Source organism: Penaeus vannamei, chromosome 7 (genome assembly GCF_042767895.1).
Source record: "Penaeus vannamei isolate JL-2024 chromosome 7, ASM4276789v1, whole genome shotgun sequence".
Taxonomy (NCBI): domain Eukaryota; kingdom Metazoa; phylum Arthropoda; class Malacostraca; order Decapoda; family Penaeidae; genus Penaeus; species Penaeus vannamei.
Window position 1 is genome coordinate 10,106,435 of NC_091555.1, and position 17,500 is coordinate 10,123,934.

The window sequence follows — 17,500 nt, forward strand, 5'->3', positions numbered from 1 at the left end:
GGAGGAGAGGGATTTATGACCAGCTAGGGAGGAAGGGAGGGACTTGAGATCGGCGAGAGGGGGTGAGGGAGGGAGGGAAGGCGGGACTCCGTAATGGTACACAAGAGGAAGGTCAGATGTGGGACAGGATCTTTATTTTCCCTCTCGCGCTGGGGGAAGATTCAGTGATGGGGGGAGTGGTTTTGGTTCTCTTGTCTTACTTACCTTCTTACTCGCTTATTTTCTCTCTATCTCTCTGTATCTGTCTGCTCTCTCTCTCTCTCTCTCTCCCTCTCTCCATCCCGTCGTCACATCCAAGGTCTATATAAGTACTTATATAGACCGTGGTCACATCCACCATCGCGCCCGCCCCAGCGATCGACCAAGGAGGGTCGATTTGCCTTCCGTCCAACATGCTAACGAGGCGTCAGATCAATAGGCCGTCGACCATGATGCAGCGTCCCAGTCGCCCCACCATGAACAGGGACGATGAAGGGGGAGGGTTGGGGACTGCAGCACCGTTGGGGAGGTTGCGCCAAGGGGAATTCTCCTAACACGAGGCTTACTTCGAAAGGAATCTTCAGATGACTAATATTAAAGATCAAAGCTAATCATTCATATCCATTTTTGTAAAATATTCCAGTTAACTTCACTTCGCTTGGCAAGTATTCATTCAAAAATATTCCAGGTTTTCTTGCTTTTCATTTTGATTCGTGACGAAGGAGAGAGCGAGATTGATTTGATTTGGGAAAAAAAGTTACAGAGCAGTTTACATGCCCTGTAAAAAGCCAGGGAAAGATGTCCAAGCGAGAGAGAGAGGGGGGGGAGGAAGAGGGAGAGAGAGGGTGAGGGAGAGGGAGTGAGAGTGAGAGTGTGCGTGTTTACTTGTTTGTTTGTCTGTCTGTCTTCCTCTGTTTGTTTCTGTGTCGATTCAGGTTGTCTGTATGTTTATATACTTGTTTTACCCCTCTCTGTCTGTCTGTGTTTCTTTATATTTGTTTATCAGTCTGTTAGAATGTTAGCTATTATTTATTTATTTACTTGTCTGTCTAATTATATATTTATTGAACTATCTCCTCAGTAATTTTAAAAGTTGCCTCGCAAACATTTTCTGTCTTATAATCTCACACTCGATTTCGTTTTAAAAATTCAGTATTTTGTTTTGCTTTTGTCTCTGGAGTGCCATTTGGTCTTTTGTCTGCAGCAGGAGGGAGGGAGGGAGGGGGCGGGTGGAAGGAGGAGAAGGGGGGGGGGCGGTTGAGGGGACTTGGGTGTCGCGGAACTTAACTTGTGCCCTTAATTAAGTGTGGGAGGATCCTTGTGTGGAAGGAAGTTTGTTTCGCCGTTTATTATTATTTTGTTCTTATTGTTTTTGCTATTATTGTTATTATTTGTTGTTGTTGTTGTTGTTGTTGTTGTTGTTATTATTATCATTATTCAGTTATTATTATGATTTATTTATTATTGTCATTATTGTTGTTGTTATCACCATCAATTATTATTATTATTATTATTAGTAGTATAGTAATATTATCTTTATCAAAAACAACTAAGCGATCTATTGAGATAGAGCTAAACTATATTTAACTCGTTCTTCTACCTCCTTCGCCAAAAGAAACAAATAAGAAGCAACGAAAAATAAACTAAAAGGAAGAAGGGTGGAAGAGAGGAAGTGGGGAAGGATATGATGAGTTGAGGAAAAGGGAGAGGGAGGAGGAGGAGGAGGAGGGAGGTATCGCGGCAACCCCCATTTGCATGCAGCAAGCAAAGTGGCGTTGGCGCAAGCAAGTGCAATCCGGGGACGGCCTTGAGACTATCTCGTTTGTCTGGCCGACCTCAATCTCCACGCTCCCTGGCCAGGCCCTTGAGATGGGGTGTGCGGGTGCGTGCGAGTGTTTTCTTTGTTATTCGCCGTTCGCTTTTTCTTTCTTTTTTCCCTCTCTCTTTCTCTTTTCTTCTCTTCTTTTCTTCTCTCCATCTCTTCTTTTCGTTCTTTTCATTTTTTCTCTTCTCGCTCTTTTCTGTTTTATTATTATTTTCCCTTTTCTCTTCTCTCCTCTCTCTCGTTGCGGTGGAAGAGATATGTTTCGATGTCGAGTAACTAAGTTTTTTTAAAGTTTTAAGTGTATATATATATATATATTTTTACTGAAGTCTTTCATTGATTATACTGAATATCACGGATGATTATCGAAAGAGTATGCCCTGGTACAGTTTCTAACATCACTACTACTACTACTACTACTACTTCTTCTTCTTCTTCTTCTTCTTCTTCTTCTCCTATTACTACTACTTCTTTTACTACTACTTCTTCTTGGCTGATGAACGAGACACAGCGTTGTTCTTACTCTTCATTGGTATTTACGCTGCGCTGAGTCCCCCCGTTGTACAGCGAACGCACAGGCATCCCTATTTTTGGCGTTGCACCGGAGAGGAAGTCGCTAGCAAGGGAGTCAAGGCTGCAGAGTACGATAAGCACTTACGCAGTTCACATACGCCAAGACAGAGGCAGGCCGAGAAGGAGGGGAAGGGGATAGGGATAGGGATAGGGGCAGGGACAGACAGGGGTCGGGGAAGGGGTTGGAGGCAAAAGGGCGGACAGGGGACAGTAAGGGCTTAGGCAGAGACGGGGGCAGTGGGACGGGAAGGGGACAGGAGCAGGGGTGGTGGAAAGGACAGGGGCAGAGATGCGGGAAGGGGAAAAGGTACGGATAGCGGTAGGGAAAGGGGCAGGGGCAGGGGCTTGGGGAGACAGAGTGAGTGAGGGCTTCCCACTTGAGCCACCTGTTGAGAATGGCCGGTGCTCGTCTCATCGCCTCGCTTGTAACTGCACGCAGTTAACTCTCTTTTAGTGTGACGATGCGCTTGTTTGGGGAGAGAGAGAGAGAGTGAGTGAGTGAGTGAGTGAGTGAGTGAGTGAGTGAGTGAGTGGTGAGTGAGTGGTGAGAGAGAGAGAGAGAGAGAGAGAGAGAGAGAGAGAGAGAGAGAGAGAGAGAGAGAGAGAGAGAGAGAGAGAGAGAGAGAGAGAGAGAGAGAGAGAGAGAGAGAGAGAGAGAGAGAGGGGGGGGGAAGAGAGGAAGGGAGAGAGAGAGAGGGAGGAAGGGGGGAGGATCATATAATCAGAGAATATACAAGAGACCTGTGCGAGAAGTGCAGATCGGCTTAACTTTTATTCTATATAATGAAATAGGTTGATTTGTATAAAAAATCAAACAATAATTATTCGCAGAACTTTTAGTTTAAAGAGAGAGAAAGGCAGGCAGACAGCTTGGACAGGGGGGCGTGAGGAGAATAAAAACATTGTTCCTCAGAGATATGAAACGCAGGAATCATGCCAAGGGGATGAAGAGAGGCAAGGTGTCAGGATTTTTCTTCCTTCCGTCCCTCCCTTCTTTCTCCCTTCTTACAACCCCCCCCCCCCTCTCTCTCTCTCTCTCTCTCTCTCTCTCTCTCTCTCTCTCTCTCTCTCTTCTCTCTCTCTCTCTCTCTCTCTCTCTCTCTCTCTCTCTCTCTCTCTCTCTCTCTCTCTCCCTCTCTCCCTCTCTCCCTTTCTCCCCGCCCCCCTCTCTCCGTTCCGGCGAGAGAGGGGGGCGAGCTGGATCCCCAGGGGGTCTGGGGGTTCCCATTTTGGCAGGAACAAGTAAAAGTGAGGAGGAAATTATTCATACTTTTATAGTTCTTAAATTGTCACGGGACTGATTCAAAGTTTTATTTATAGGATCGAGTGTTTATCAGACTGCTTATTATTGTAAGTTACCGTCGATAATTGAAGTTAGTAAAGCAATTCCAGATGTATTTAGAGCGATTGATTCATGGTGTTTGAAGCGAAAGGAAGTGGACAGGAAGGAAGCGAGGAATGAAGGCGGCGAAGAGTAAAAATCAGTTACTCGTTTCTCCTTTTTTGGGTTCATTCGCATGCAAACAGACCGAGCAAGCCACCGAGGAAGCGAGGAAGCGGCGAAGCGCCCTCGCCTCGGTTCCGTATCCTCGACACCGTAAGCGTCGGGTTGCATTTCCGTGTTTGTGTTGTGCTCCGCTCGATTCTGGTTGGCCCCCCGAGCCGTGCGGATGACCTCACCGGGCTCCACACCCTCTCCCACCTCTTTTCTCTCTCTCCTCACTTCCCCTCCTTTCTCGTTCGAATCCTCGTCACCTCGCCTCTTCTTCTTTTCTCTCTCCTCACTTCCCCTCCTTTCTCGTTCGACTCCTCCTCACCTCGCCTCTTCTTCTTTTCTCTCTCCTCACTTCCCCTCCTTTCTCGTTCGAATCCTCGTCACCTCGCCTCTTCTTCTTTTCTCTCTCCTCACTTCCCCTCCTTTCTCGTTCGAATCCTCCCCACCTCCCTCTTTTCTCTCTCCTCACTTCCCCTCCTTTCTCGTTCGAATCCTCATCTCTCCCTTTCTCCCTCTTTTCTCTCTCCTCACTTCCCCCTCCTTTCTCGTTCGGCTCCTCATCTCTTCCTTTCTCCCTCCCTCACTTCCCCTCCTTTCTAATTCGACTCCTCATCTCCCCTCTGTCCTTACTCCCCTTTCCTCCCTTTCTCCACCCTCCTCCTTCCTCATCCAAATCTCCCACATCTCTCCTCTTCCTCCATCCCTCATGTGGTCATGTGATCCTCTCTACCCCTTCCCTTTCCTACCCCTACCCTAGCTTACCCCCTCCATATATCTGCTCTTCGGCCTGGCTCTCTCTTTCTCTCTCTTCCCATCCCTGCCCCCTAGTGTACCCCCCCCCCCCCTGGGCCGTGTCCTGACTTCCGACTTCCTGCCTCGAGTTCTTCCCTGCCTGTTTGCCGCCCGTCGCTCTGCATACATTGACGTCACTGGATAGCCGGGTATGCAAGGCCTGCCTGTTTGGAGACATTTGGAGAGGGAGAGTGTGTGTTTTGTTTTATCCTCTCTCCTCTCTCTCTTTTTCTTTCTTTCTCTCCTTTTTTCTCTCTCTTTCTTTCTCTCCTCTCCTTCTCTCTCTCTCTCTCTCTTTCTTTCTCTCATTTTCTCTCTCTCTCTTTCTTTCTTTCTCTCATTTTCTCTTTCTTTCTCATTTTCTCTCTCTCTTTCTCGTTTTCTCTCTCTCTCTTTCTTTCTCTCATTTTCTCTCTCTTTCTTTCTCTCTCTTTCTTTCTCATTTTCTCTATCTTTATTTCTCTCATTTTCTCTCTCTCTTTCTTTCTCTCATTTTCTCTCTCTCTCTTTCTTTCTCTCATTTTCTCTATCTCTCTCTTTCTTTCTCTCATTTTCTCTCTTTCTTTCTCAATTTCTCTCTCTTTCTTTCTTCTCTCTCATTTTCTCTCTCTCTCTCTCTCTCTCTCTCTCTCTCTCTCTCTCTCTCTCTCTCTCTCTCTCTCTCTCTCTCTCTCTCCCTCTCTCTCCCTCTCCCTCTCCCTCCCTCTCCCTCTCCCTCTCCCTCTCCCTCTCCCTCTCCCTCTCCCTCTCCCTCCCTCCCTCCCTCCCTCCCTCCCTCCCTCCCTCCCTCTCTCCCTCCCTCTCTCTCTCCTCTCTCTCTCTCCTTCTCTCTCCTCTCTCTTCTCTCTCTCTCTCTCTCCCTTCCCTCTCTCTCTCTCCCCCTCTCCCTTCCCTCCCCCTTATCCTTCTTTCCCCAGGCTTCAGTTAGCACGAGCGAAGGGAATAACCAAGCCCCCCAACAACAGCGCCATTGTATTTGACCTCCAACCGAGCAGCAGCAGCAGCCTGTCCCGAGGTGATATTCGGCCTCATTTACACTGGCCACTCGCATTTTCTTCCATGTCGCTAACTGGCAACTCGGCCGCTATACTCCCTCACTCATTTACTCGTTTACTCATTGACAACCACTTCCAATCACATTTTTTTTTCGAATCTACCGACTTGTGGTACGTTGCGTTGTTATTGTTGCGTCTTCCTCGGAGAGTTTTGCGTCTGGCGATGCTGGTGACCTTGGGGGGTTACGAGCCCATATTTGGTGTTGGTGTTTTACTTTTGTAACTATATTATTCATTATTTTGTACGTAAATGGTGATTATTATGCGTTCTTTGCCTCGATCCATATTCGTCCTCTTCGTTTTATTGGCGAAATTATCTCGGGAACTTTAGGTAATCGGAATTTCGAACGAAAGGTGGGAAGTTGCGAAACGGTGTGTTTACAATGCGCGCTGCCCTTATTTGTCTCGTCAGCTGATTGCTGCGAACGGGGGAGAGAGAGGAGGAGAAATTGTTTTCGTAAGAGGGCAGGTCATTTTTCCCTTATGTTCTTGAATATTTTAATTCCGTTGGTAAGACTATAAGCACATAGAGGTTCATGGTTAGGATATACTCCTATCTCTTTTTTTTACTGATACAAGCGGGTTGTCTTTACAGTGAACGGTCATTAATCTCGAGTAAATGGGCATTCAGATGTGGCGTTTGGCTGGCAGATGCTGGTAGCCATTTCGCACTCTGGTGGCGACTCTGTTTGGGATCCCGAGGTGCTAATTAAAACATGGGGATTTATGAACATGCTAAGACGTTGATGTATGTTTTCCATGCTGATTGTTCATATTACGACGTAAATATTTTGAAGCATCAGCATTTTATTTCCTAAATGGATATTGTTGAAGAGATTGTCCCACCTTAGTGAAATATATGATGAAAATATTATCTCATTTTAGTGGAAAAATAATTGGAATATATCACCTCAGTATAAAATATATAAAAGAAAAGGAAATATTATCCCATCTTAGAGTGAGAATCATTGAAGAAATTGGTTCTCTTGGAGGAAAATCATGTAATATAATATTTAGAATATGATTTTGACTTGATGACCCCTCATATATGATGCCAAGTTTCCGCATTCAGGAGAAAGAACTGGGGGGGGGGTGTACTAGTTTCTGTTGGCTGTTTCGGGTCTCAGGAGGGGGCGGGTCATATGAGGTCAGCCCAAGGGTGGAGGAGAGTGGAGGGGGGTGATGGGATGACCTGACTTCCAACGGTTTATGAGGTGTTTAGTTTTGGCTTGGGTCGTGTCAGAGACGGATGTTAAGGTCCGTGTTTCGTCAGTGTGGACTTCGTTGTGTGGATTATGTGGCATTTGTGTGTTTGAGTTCGATTACTGGATGCGGTTTTAAAGGACAGGTGAGTTAATTAGTTGATTGATGGGTTTTGGTTATTCTGTGGCTCATTTTGCCGTGGGAAGAAACCTGTGTTTAAATCCCCCATTTTATGTCTTATTCTTCCTCTTCCTCTTCCCATCTGCGATAGGCTGGCTTCCCAGCTGTTCATTATTTTTCTCTTTCGTGATTTTGTTTTATCGTGTCCCTTTCTGTTCATTTTTTATATTCCTACAATCCTCCCCCTGTTCTTCTTCATCTTTATGATTCTACTATACTTCCCCGTTTTCTTTTTCTTATGTCTCTACTATCCTTCCCTCTTTCCTTCATCATTTTTATGTCTACAATCCTTCCCACTTTTCTTCTTCATATTTATGTCTCTACAACCCTTCCCAATTTTCTTCTTCATTTTTATGTCTCGTCTATCCTTCCCCCTTTTCTTCACTCCCCCCCCCATACCAGCGAACGACTTTCCACGAAGGGCTTAGCACGGGAAAGCGTCCTTGCGGCGAGAGGAGGCGGCGGGATCGGGTGGCGGCGGCGACACGGCTGCGGGGCTTCTCGGGTTGTAGTGCCGCTGTCCCGCCGCCGCAGCCAGGTCGCGCGCGGGGCCATATAAGGAGGCGTATTTTATGACTTTATATTATTCGTTTGGGGTGTTTTTATTTTTCTATTTCGAGATTTTTTTTTAGTTTTTCGTTAGGTGTATGTTACGGTCATTTGATTTTTCTATCGGGTTTGCATTTGTATATTTATGTTTTACTTTTTTTTTTTACTCTACTTTATCTTTCGTGTTTCCATTTTTGAACTTTTGATTTATTTTACCCCTTTTTGATGCTCTCTATTTTCGTGTGGTATTTGTTTCTTACTTTCCTCGTTTTTGGGAGGTAAATTTTACACCATTCACTTCCTTGTTTTCCGTGCGTTTTCTTTCTGGGATGACTCATCCGTTGCGGCTTTTTATGTATTTATTTACTTGTGCGTTTGTTATCTGTTAGGTCCATATATCCTCTGCGTTTACCAGTTTGCTATCGAGGTTACTTTTGTGTTGCTTGTTGCAAGGTATTCAGGGTGTGTGTTTTGTTGGTGTTGTTGTTAGGAGTCTTGTTGTAATTGTATTTTCACGGACGTTATGGACTTACTTGTTAAGGATTTGTGGCTTCGTGTGGATTACCTCATTGTATTTGTCAGGTAGTTTCGTAGATGTTTGGATGTGTATGAGTGTGTTGTATCATGAGCGAAATCTTATCGGAAATAAATTAACTAAAATGCTGCGGAATGTTTTAAAAGGGGTTGTGTTAGTTTCAGAGTAGAGAGGGAGTGATAGAATGGACATCGTCAGCCGCATGAACCAAGATGCCCTTCGCCTTGTTGCACGGATGACGGACATCGTCGTCAATGCCTTGCATTGAAAAAGCAAAACAAACAAAAGCAAGAAGAAAAAAATTAAAAGACATTAATACGAATGAAAATGAAAAAGAAGAATAGTAACCACATGCGTCTTCGGTAACAAGGAATGCCTTCCCTCCCCCTCCCCTTTCACGTGTCTCCAGATCCCCCCCCCTCTTCCCTCCCTCCGGCCTTTGTTGAAGTGGCATCATAGATTGCATCGGGAGTGAAGACGTCAACGGGGGGCTGGAAGGACGACTGGGGACGAGGCTGGGGTGCTGGATGTGGGAGAGTGGGGTGGAGATGGCAAATGGTGGACAGGGAGCATTGGAGGGGTGGGTTCGTTGTGGAGGGGGTGGAAAGGAGTGAGGGGAAAGATGGGTGGAAAATGGGGGAGTGGGAGGGAAGGGAAGGGGTGAGGGGAAAGGGAGGGAAGTGAAGGTTCATTAAGGATATCGGGGAAGGGGGAAAGAAAGGGGTTATAGGGAGAGGGGGAGAGAAAGGGGAAGGGTAGTAGAGGTCATAGCAATTGAGGGAGCGTAAGAAGGGCAAAAGGAAAAAGGGAGGGGAAGGAGATGCCTCGCTTATGGAAAGGATAAGTTGGGAGAGAAGGGAATAGGAGTTGAAGGGAAGGACTAAAGGAAGACAATTATTGGGGGCAAGGAAGGGGGATGAGAAGGGGGCGAGGGGATGGCATTGTTGTGTCACAGCGATGTCAGAGGTACAAGCGCGTACGTTCCGGAGAGACGGGAGAAGGGGGAGGGGGTGCCGTGTCGTAATGCTACCTGCTTTTTGAAAGATCTTTATGCACAGCACACATGACTGTCAAGGGTAGGGTGGGAGGTTGGGCATGGGGGTAGGTGCGCACGCGTGGGTTTCAATGCAAGATGCCCGTGAGACACTCGTAGCAACAAGGAGGGGGGAAAAGAGAACAGAAGAAGGGAAGAACATACAGGAGAGTAGAGAATGTCGTAACTGTGATGGAAAAGACGATATATTTAAAAGGGTAATAAAAAAGGCCTATCTCTAAAGAGGAAGTCAGACAATAAATTACCAAACTTTTTTTTTTTACACAGATTTAAAAGGCTCCCAAAAGTTTTCCAAGGAGGAAGAGTGGTCGGAGCGAGCAAGGTCGAGTCACGTTGCTTGCAATGTGGTCCCGGGCGGTGCTTGCGGGGGGTGGAAGGGGAAGGGGGGGAGAGGGTACTCGCGGGACCCTCTGACGTGATTTGGTTGTTTCTTCTTCGTTTTTCATTGGCCGGACATAAGGGGTTGCATGACTTTGGGGTTTTGGGTTGTAGCTTATTTAAGGGGTCATGTGTCGTTCATTTTGTAGATGCGTATGATTCGAAGAGGGTTATTTTAGATAAGAGGGTATTTTTGGGACGGAAGGTCCTCGGCGCCAGTTAGAGGGAATAATTAAGGTGCGCGTTGAGAGGCGTCGAGGAGTAGACAAGGAGTCCGCGGTATCCTCAACCCCCCTCCCCCTCCCCCACCTTCTCCACCTACCTTTATCTTACTTCATTCCTCATCTTGTGTTCCCACTATCCCATCTCCTATCTCCTTTTCTGATTTTGCCTCCTTCCCCTTCTCCTCTCCATCTTCACTTCCTCTTTTCTATTCGTCCTATCTCATCCTCTTTTCTACCTTCCCCTCCCTCATCTACTCCTTTCCATTCTTCCTCTTCTCATCTCTCATATCTTCTTTTCTTCTCCCTCTTCTTCTCATCTCTATCCTCGTCTTCCCTCACCCACCGCTCCCCCCCCCCCCCCCCCGTCTCCTTACTCTTCCCCTCCCTGCTGTGCACTCTTCCCCCCCCCCCTTCGTACCCTTGGAAGTGTCAGGGATCCTTGTTGCGGGGGCCAGGCTCTCACGGGTGCTTTCATGCTGTTTGTTTGTCTAGTGCGTTCGAGCTTTTAATAAGATCTGAGAGAAATTGCACTTTGCTTGAGCTAATTATTATTATTATTTTTTAAGCAATTGGCATACGAAAACGGGAGAAACAAACATTACGTTCAAGAAAGTATTGGTGGCGTGTGGTATATTGTATTTTGTTGATTGATATATTTATGTATTTGTTCTATTTTTTGGGTTATAATTTTTTGCGTGAGTATCCTTGGCGAGAACACTTGTGACGTCACGTGAGGCTGGCCATGGTCGAAGAGGTCGCGCGAGAAATGAAATAGTTGAGGTGAGTGGCAAGTCGGATCAGTTTTGCACGCCGGGCGACCTTGGAGTGGGGGTGGGAGAGGGTGGGGAGTTACGCAGGACGGAGGAGGGTATAGGGTGTAGGGAGGGGAGGATAAGGACGGTGGATGAGGGAGGGAGGGAGAGAGGGAGGAAGAAATGTAGGGAAAAAGTCTCGTGCGTCACCCCTTAACTGTCTCGATTTCTTCTCGCTCCTGCTTGTCGGGTGTCTGCGTGTCTGTCTGGTGTCTTTTTTTTTTTTAGAATTCCAAGCGAATGTGGGAAGAATAAAGGTGCAGTTGATTTTAGTGATCACCAAAGGTAAAATTCGGAAAGCTGCGAGCGAGTAGGTTGGCCAGGATCCGCGTTGTGTGGCGGCGCTGCGCTGGTGTTTTGCCTGCCAGCTGGCTCCGCGTTGATAAAAACCCGCAGCCACTTAATATCCGCACTGGAGGCCGTTGTTTGTTACGGCGAGTGGGGCAGCCAGTGTGCAGGCAGGCAGTCCTTCGCGGCCTTGAGACACGCTCACGCACACACGCAGGCATGCATTCGTGTGCCCCGACTTCTTGACATGCATTCGCGCACTCACAAGTATAGAGTAACTGGCCAGAAGTCACACATGCACAGGCAGATGCTCACACGGTCTCCCCAAAAGAAGCAAACTCGAAGAAGATGGAGGCATGTGCAGATAATTCCGGAGGGTGACGCCAGCGCGCCTAAGTGTTAGATCCTGCCCTGGGGTGGGGGAGGCGGGGGTCTTACCCATGTGGGAGGGGGAGGCATTTGGTTATCAGAGATTTGTACCTAAAGCACCCCGGGGTATGAACCTTGTGACGTCATAGCACAAGCCGGCCTCAAGGGACGTGGGCGTGAGTGGCCGGCAGGGGTGATTGCGAGGGCGGGTGGGCGGTGGTGATGTAGAATTGTTGCGTCTTATTGCAAAGGGCGCGTCATGCCTTGCGGTGTCGCTTTCCCGCGGTGAAATGCCCTTGCAACTGAGTCTCGGGTTCGCGCAGGGTTGCGCTGGCGACTCGCTGCCCGGGAGTTCGGTGCGGGATTGCAGGGGCGCAACCAGCCTTCCGTTTGCAAAGAGACACGGCGCTTGCAACGCTGGGTGATGGCGCAGGGGCGTGTTGGTGGGCGGGCGGTTGGATGTGAGGGGGGAGGGGGATGTTTACTCGCATGCACGAGGGCGTGAGTGAGGATGATGATGAGGATAGCTTTAAGTGGCGGCCGCCTCGTGCATGGCCGCGTGGCGCTCTTCATGGCGATGTTCATGCACCTGTTGGGTGTTGCGCCGTTGAGCACGCCTGCCTCCTGCCATCCCGGGGCGCTCGCGGTTCTGGAGATCCCGCTACGCATTTGTTTGGAGCCTTGTTTTGGTTTTATTGCTTTCGAACATTTTTTTTTCGAAGATAATTTCTTATTACGCCACTCGCTCCTCCCCCCTCTTTCTTTCACACGGTATGTACGTGCACGGACAATAACGCACGTCCACGCACACTTGAAAGGCTTTCGTCGATTGGCACCCTTTCTCTTTTTGGGAAGGTGCGAATAAGAACGCGACGCGGCTTTGTTATCCCATTACCCACACCGCTTATGTGCGAAGCCGAGAGGGACAGGAGAGGACGCGTCAGAGTGAGATAATAATCCTCTTATAATCCTTTTTCCCCCCCAACAAATCCTGCCCTTTCTTTGGCCATGTGGTGGGTAGGATGGGACGGGGGAGGCATGTTGAGTCCAGGACAGAGGGATTGGGAGCGAAGCCTATGCGGGGCGAGGAAGGTAGGCCAAGGGGAAGCCGAGGCAGTGCGCGTTTCTTTTTTTTTTCTTTTTTTAGTTGCAAAGTCTTCCTCCATTGCAGGTCCGAGGTTTATACTTGTACCTGTCGGGGTCGTTACTATTAATACTCGTTTTGCAAGGATTATAGCGTTGCTGTTCTCATCATCAGCAGTACTAATGATGAAATGATTGTAAAAGTCACTCGTGCCATGATTGTAGTAATAGCTATGATGGTTGTAGTTATTATTATTATTATCATCACCATCATCATCATCATCACCTCCACTATTACTTTTGTTACTGTTATTGCTTGTAATGGTATTATTAGCAGTGCCAATAATAGACATCTACTAGGCTACTAGAATAAACTAGAAGGGTTCAGGTACGCAGGTCTTAGGCACAGAGCCGGTCGGGGCGGAGTGACAGTCCGGCGGGAAGGGCTACGAGTATAATTCGCCTCTCGCCTTAAAAGGAATTGTCCTTTATCAGTTGATGGACATACGTGGCAGCCGCGTGCCGTTTGGAAGGAGGGGGAATACGATATTTACTACAGGTTTGTGTGTGCGTGTGAGTGAGTAAGAGTGAGGGGGAAGTGTGACAGAGGTACATGCACAGACACAGACACAGACATACAGAGACAGACAGAGACAGACAGACACTCTCTCTCACACACACACACACACACACACACACACACACACACACACACACACACACACACACACACACACACACACACACACACACACACACACACACACACACACACACAAACAAACACATACACACACACACACACACACACACACACACACACACACACACACACACACACACACACACACACACACACACACACAGTGAGAGTGTGAGAGAGAGAGAGAGAGATTTTATCTTGTCTTGACCCCCCCACCAATCTCTCGTAGTATACAGTGTATGGGAGTTTCAGCCTCGAGTTTTTTTTTTTTCTGTGAGCGTAAGAGTTCGTAGTTTTGAATGGATTCTGTTTTGTGTCTCGGATCTCTATCGCGTGTTTTTATGGCCACTAAAACTCGCGCGGTGCCTTACTTGGCTTGCGCATTGTCCATTTGTTGATATTTACCATGGCTGGGTTGGGCAGCTCATTCACGTGTTTATTTCTTCAGGGGATTAAGCGCTTTTCTGAGCTAGTAGTTAGTCAGTAGCTACACGTGTTTGTTTGTTTGTTTGTGTACTTGTTTCTTAGCTGCAGGGTGGTTGAGTGTCGAAGAATATCTTGGATATAATTTGTATTATTATTCGTCATAGTTACTCGGCACAAAAAATATCGTATGGATAAGTTATGAATGTAGTCCTGACATAGAAACAAGATTAGGGTGTAAGTTAAGGGTATTCTACACGCGATACCAACATCCTGGCTCTTATCGCTCGCCCTTGCTGTTATTATCACCCTCCACGTCTCCCTTCCATAGCCATGACTAGTGCCAGTGTTGTTTTTATTATTGTTGTTATTGTTATTACCATTGTTATTGTTGTTATGATTACTATTGTTATTGTTGTTATCATTACTATTGTTATTATTATCATCATCATCATCATCATTTCATTTTGTATGTAGTTTATTTCCATGTTTGATTTCATTCATGCCTTTACACCTTGAATTGTCAAGGGCGTAAAGACGTGAAATGCCCATTTGTATTTATTTGCACTAAAGACAAGAAGCCTTTCCTCCCCCCCCCCCCCCCCTTCTCCGCCCGTAAGACCTTGTTGCCTCCTAACTTAAGGACAGGCAGGTAGAGATAGAGCGAGTTGCGTCCCGGACAGGTGTGGGCCGGGCACGTGACGGGGACAAGGGCAGCCCCCCCCCCATTCTTTTCCCTCCCTCACCCCCTTCGCCGCCGGCATCTTTGTCGTCGTCTTCTACTACTACTACTACTACTACTACTACTACTACTACTACTACTACTACTACTACTACTACTACTACTACTACTACTACTACTACTACTACTACTACTACTACTACTACTACTACTACTACTACTACTACTTTAACGACGACTAATACTACGACTAGTGCTACTACTACTACAATTACTTCAATTATTACAATTACTATTAATATTGTTATTACTGGAACTACTACTACTACTATTGTTATTATTATTGTTGTTATTATTATTGTTACTACTGCTACTGCTACTAGTTACTATTACTATTACTATTACTATTACTATAACCACCACCACTACCATTCCTCCTCCTCCTCCCCTTATTCTTCTTCCTATTCTTCTTCTTCTTCTCGTCCTCCTCCTACTCCCCCTCCTCCTCCTCCTCCTCCTCCTCCTCCTCCCCCTCCTCCTCTCCCTCCCCATCCTCCTCCTCCTCCTCCAGGTAGCACGGTTTAAAGATAGCCCCGTGGCGACGGCGCTCGGTAACCAGGTCGTCACCGAGCGCTTTTCCTCAGGGTCGTCGCTGCTGCTCTGTATTGGGGGAGGGGGGGGGGGTAAAGGGGTAAAGGGGTGGGGTATGAGATGACTGTTCAAGGAACTTTTTGACGTAAGGGAAAGGCGGGGGGAGGGAGGGGGGCTTTTGTCGTCGCTTGGGAGATGCATTGTTACTTCGTGAACGAGAGAGAGAGAGAGAGAGAGAGAGAGAGAGAGAGAGAGAGAGAGAGAGAGAGAGAGAGAGAGAGAGAGAGAGAGAGAGAGAGAGAGAGAGAGAGAGAGAGAGTGGGGGGTGGGGGGTGGGGGATTGTTAATATATATCCGTTATCATGTCGAGTGGTATTAGATAAGCAGATAGAGAAAATGCGCCCATGGGAATGATAGATAAAACGCAGACACCGCAATATAGATAACCCTTATCGTGAGACTCGGCTACGGCTCAGTGAGGATAAATCATAAGAGGGGATCAATTGTCCCCGTTTTTTTTTTTTTTGCCGAGAAAAATCGTGTTTTGGAATTTAATGGATGTTTGTATTTGATGAGAAGCTTTTTTATTTATTTTAGATAACGTGGATGTGTGTACGTGTGTGTTTGGTGTTTTTGGGTCAACGCGAGTGAGTGCAATGTCGTGCGAGCATTAATAAACGTCCTTGTCCGACTGTCTCTCAAGGCGGCGAACAAGGCAGTTGTGGCGGAGGTAGGCAGCCAAGCAGAGAAGCGTGGAAGGCAGGCAAAGACAGGTAGACGGGGATGGGGTCCAGGCAGGCAAGCAAACTGGGAAAGGGCGCAGGCAGGCAGGCAGGCAGAAGAAGGGAAGGACGCAGGAAGGTAGACATGAGCAGGGAAAGGGCGCAGGAAGGCAGACAGGAGCAGGGAAAGGGCGCAGGAAGGTAGACAGGAGCAGGGAAGGGATGCAGGAAGGCAGACAAGCAGGCAGGCAGGCAGGCAGGTGGGGCGCGCGACCTTCCCCCCTTCAGCATCCCCCACCTCGACTTAGGCTCGGAATTGGTGGCATCATCATCGATCACGCTTGATAGGTTGCATGTGTTATGTAGCTGAGGGGGGTGGGGGTAGGGGCTAGGGTAGGAGGGGCATGGCAGGGGGGGTACCAGGGCAGGGATCTTGGGTACGTTCGAATAAGCGTTGATCGGCGATGGGTGTGTGTGTGCTTAAAAAGGTTATGTAAGTTTTGGCGCAAGTATGGTGCGGTTGACTGGCTTGGCAAGGTCTTTATTTCTTTGGCTCAGGACTGCCTCGCGTGCTTGGAGAGTCCCACAAGAGTTATGTTTTCTCGGCACTGTATCTTGTCTTTGTTTCCTGCTCAACCTCCTTGTACTCCGTCATTTTATTATCGTGCGTGATTCCTTTCCCCTTGCGAATTTTATTTTATCGTAGTTTTAAGATGCAGCCGAATTACGCATGGGCGCCATCACACGGGTGGGATTCCGGTCTTTTCTTATATTTAGCCCCTGAAGGTGTGTATGTGTGGTAACATTGGCACCCGGGTACATGCACGAAGTACCGAGGGGGCGACTGTAGTCCTGTACTCGGCGGCGGGAAAGCGTGTTTGCGGAGTAAACTTGGGGTACACCTGTGGTACGATTGGAGGGTTTGGGGATTCTTGTGTTTTTAGATGCTATTTTTTCGTGTATTTTTTATTTGTTTGTGTTTGTTGTGTCTGGTGTAGGATGTCTATGAATGGGTCAGGGTATTTGCACATCGCACGCTTTGTTATTGCGGTCCGCCCTACGCGATGCCGTGATGATGTTGTTTTGGTAAGTTGCACGGAATGAATTTCGTTTTATGAAATGCGTGTTTGTGAATGAAATTGGTAACGGCTTTTCGACAGATCCTTGACCGAGTTGTAGTCTTGGGCGACGATTGGTTCAGTGACAGTGCATGCATCTTGTGCTTTCAGTTTTAGCCTCGCATTTTTGGGAGGAGGTGTTGGAAGGAGTGTTGGAAGATGGCCAGTTGCCTACGTTGTTGGCATTGTGTTGGCTGCTGAGGCGAGCGTCCGGCGTTTAGGTGGGGGGTGGGGGGTATGTGAATGTGTCTGTCTCTGTGTTGTAAGGGTTATGTATGTGAGTTTGAGAATGTTCGTATGTTTGTATTTTTTTATAAATATGTTGATGTATCGTAAGTGTGTCTGTTCGTGCGTGACCTTATCACCCGAACGCGTGTTTTTGTTCGCGAGAAACCTTGGCACCGAATTTCAGGACGACGTTTTCCTCCTTACTGAAGCCAGGTATTCCATGCAGAAGTGAAGACGATCGCTGTATTTTGTTCATTTTTCTCTTCTTTTCTTTGATGTTTATGGCTTAATTAGAGTCACCGTTAGAGAGGGGAAGAAAAGGTACTAGTATTTCTGTTACTATTATTGACTGTTTATTCTAGCTTTGATGTCGTTATCTATGACGCCATCACCATCACTATCATCATCATCATCATCACTATCGTTATCATCATCGTCGCTATCATTAGTTACATTTTACGAAAGGACTGCAGCGGGGGTTTCCTACTTCGGGCTGCAGTGTGGGGATTGGGGAGAGGAGAGGGGGAGGGGAGGAGGGTGCGGGAGGGGGGGGGGTGTACACCTCTTCCTTCTGCGTCGTTAGCGTCGATCCGCGGACGATCTGCGGGCGAGCGATGCAGCGAAGCTTTTCAGTCTTGA

The 17,500-nt window shown here is 47.5% G+C and overlaps 1 protein-coding gene across 8 annotated transcripts in view; it reads left to right on the forward strand.

The window, feature by feature from the left end:
• Positions 1–17,500, forward strand: part of LOC113807867 (serine/threonine-protein kinase VRK1) — a 107,220-nt gene that overhangs the window by 68,250 nt on the left and 21,470 nt on the right. The window contains exon 1 of one of the 8 annotated variants that reach the window (XM_027359170.2): positions 6,953–7,067. The exons of the other annotated variants lie outside the window; for them this stretch is intronic. The gene's annotated coding sequence lies outside the window, so the exon portion shown is untranslated. Of the gene's footprint in view, positions 1–6,952; positions 7,068–17,500 lie in introns of those variants that run through there. 8 annotated transcript variants of the gene reach the window in all.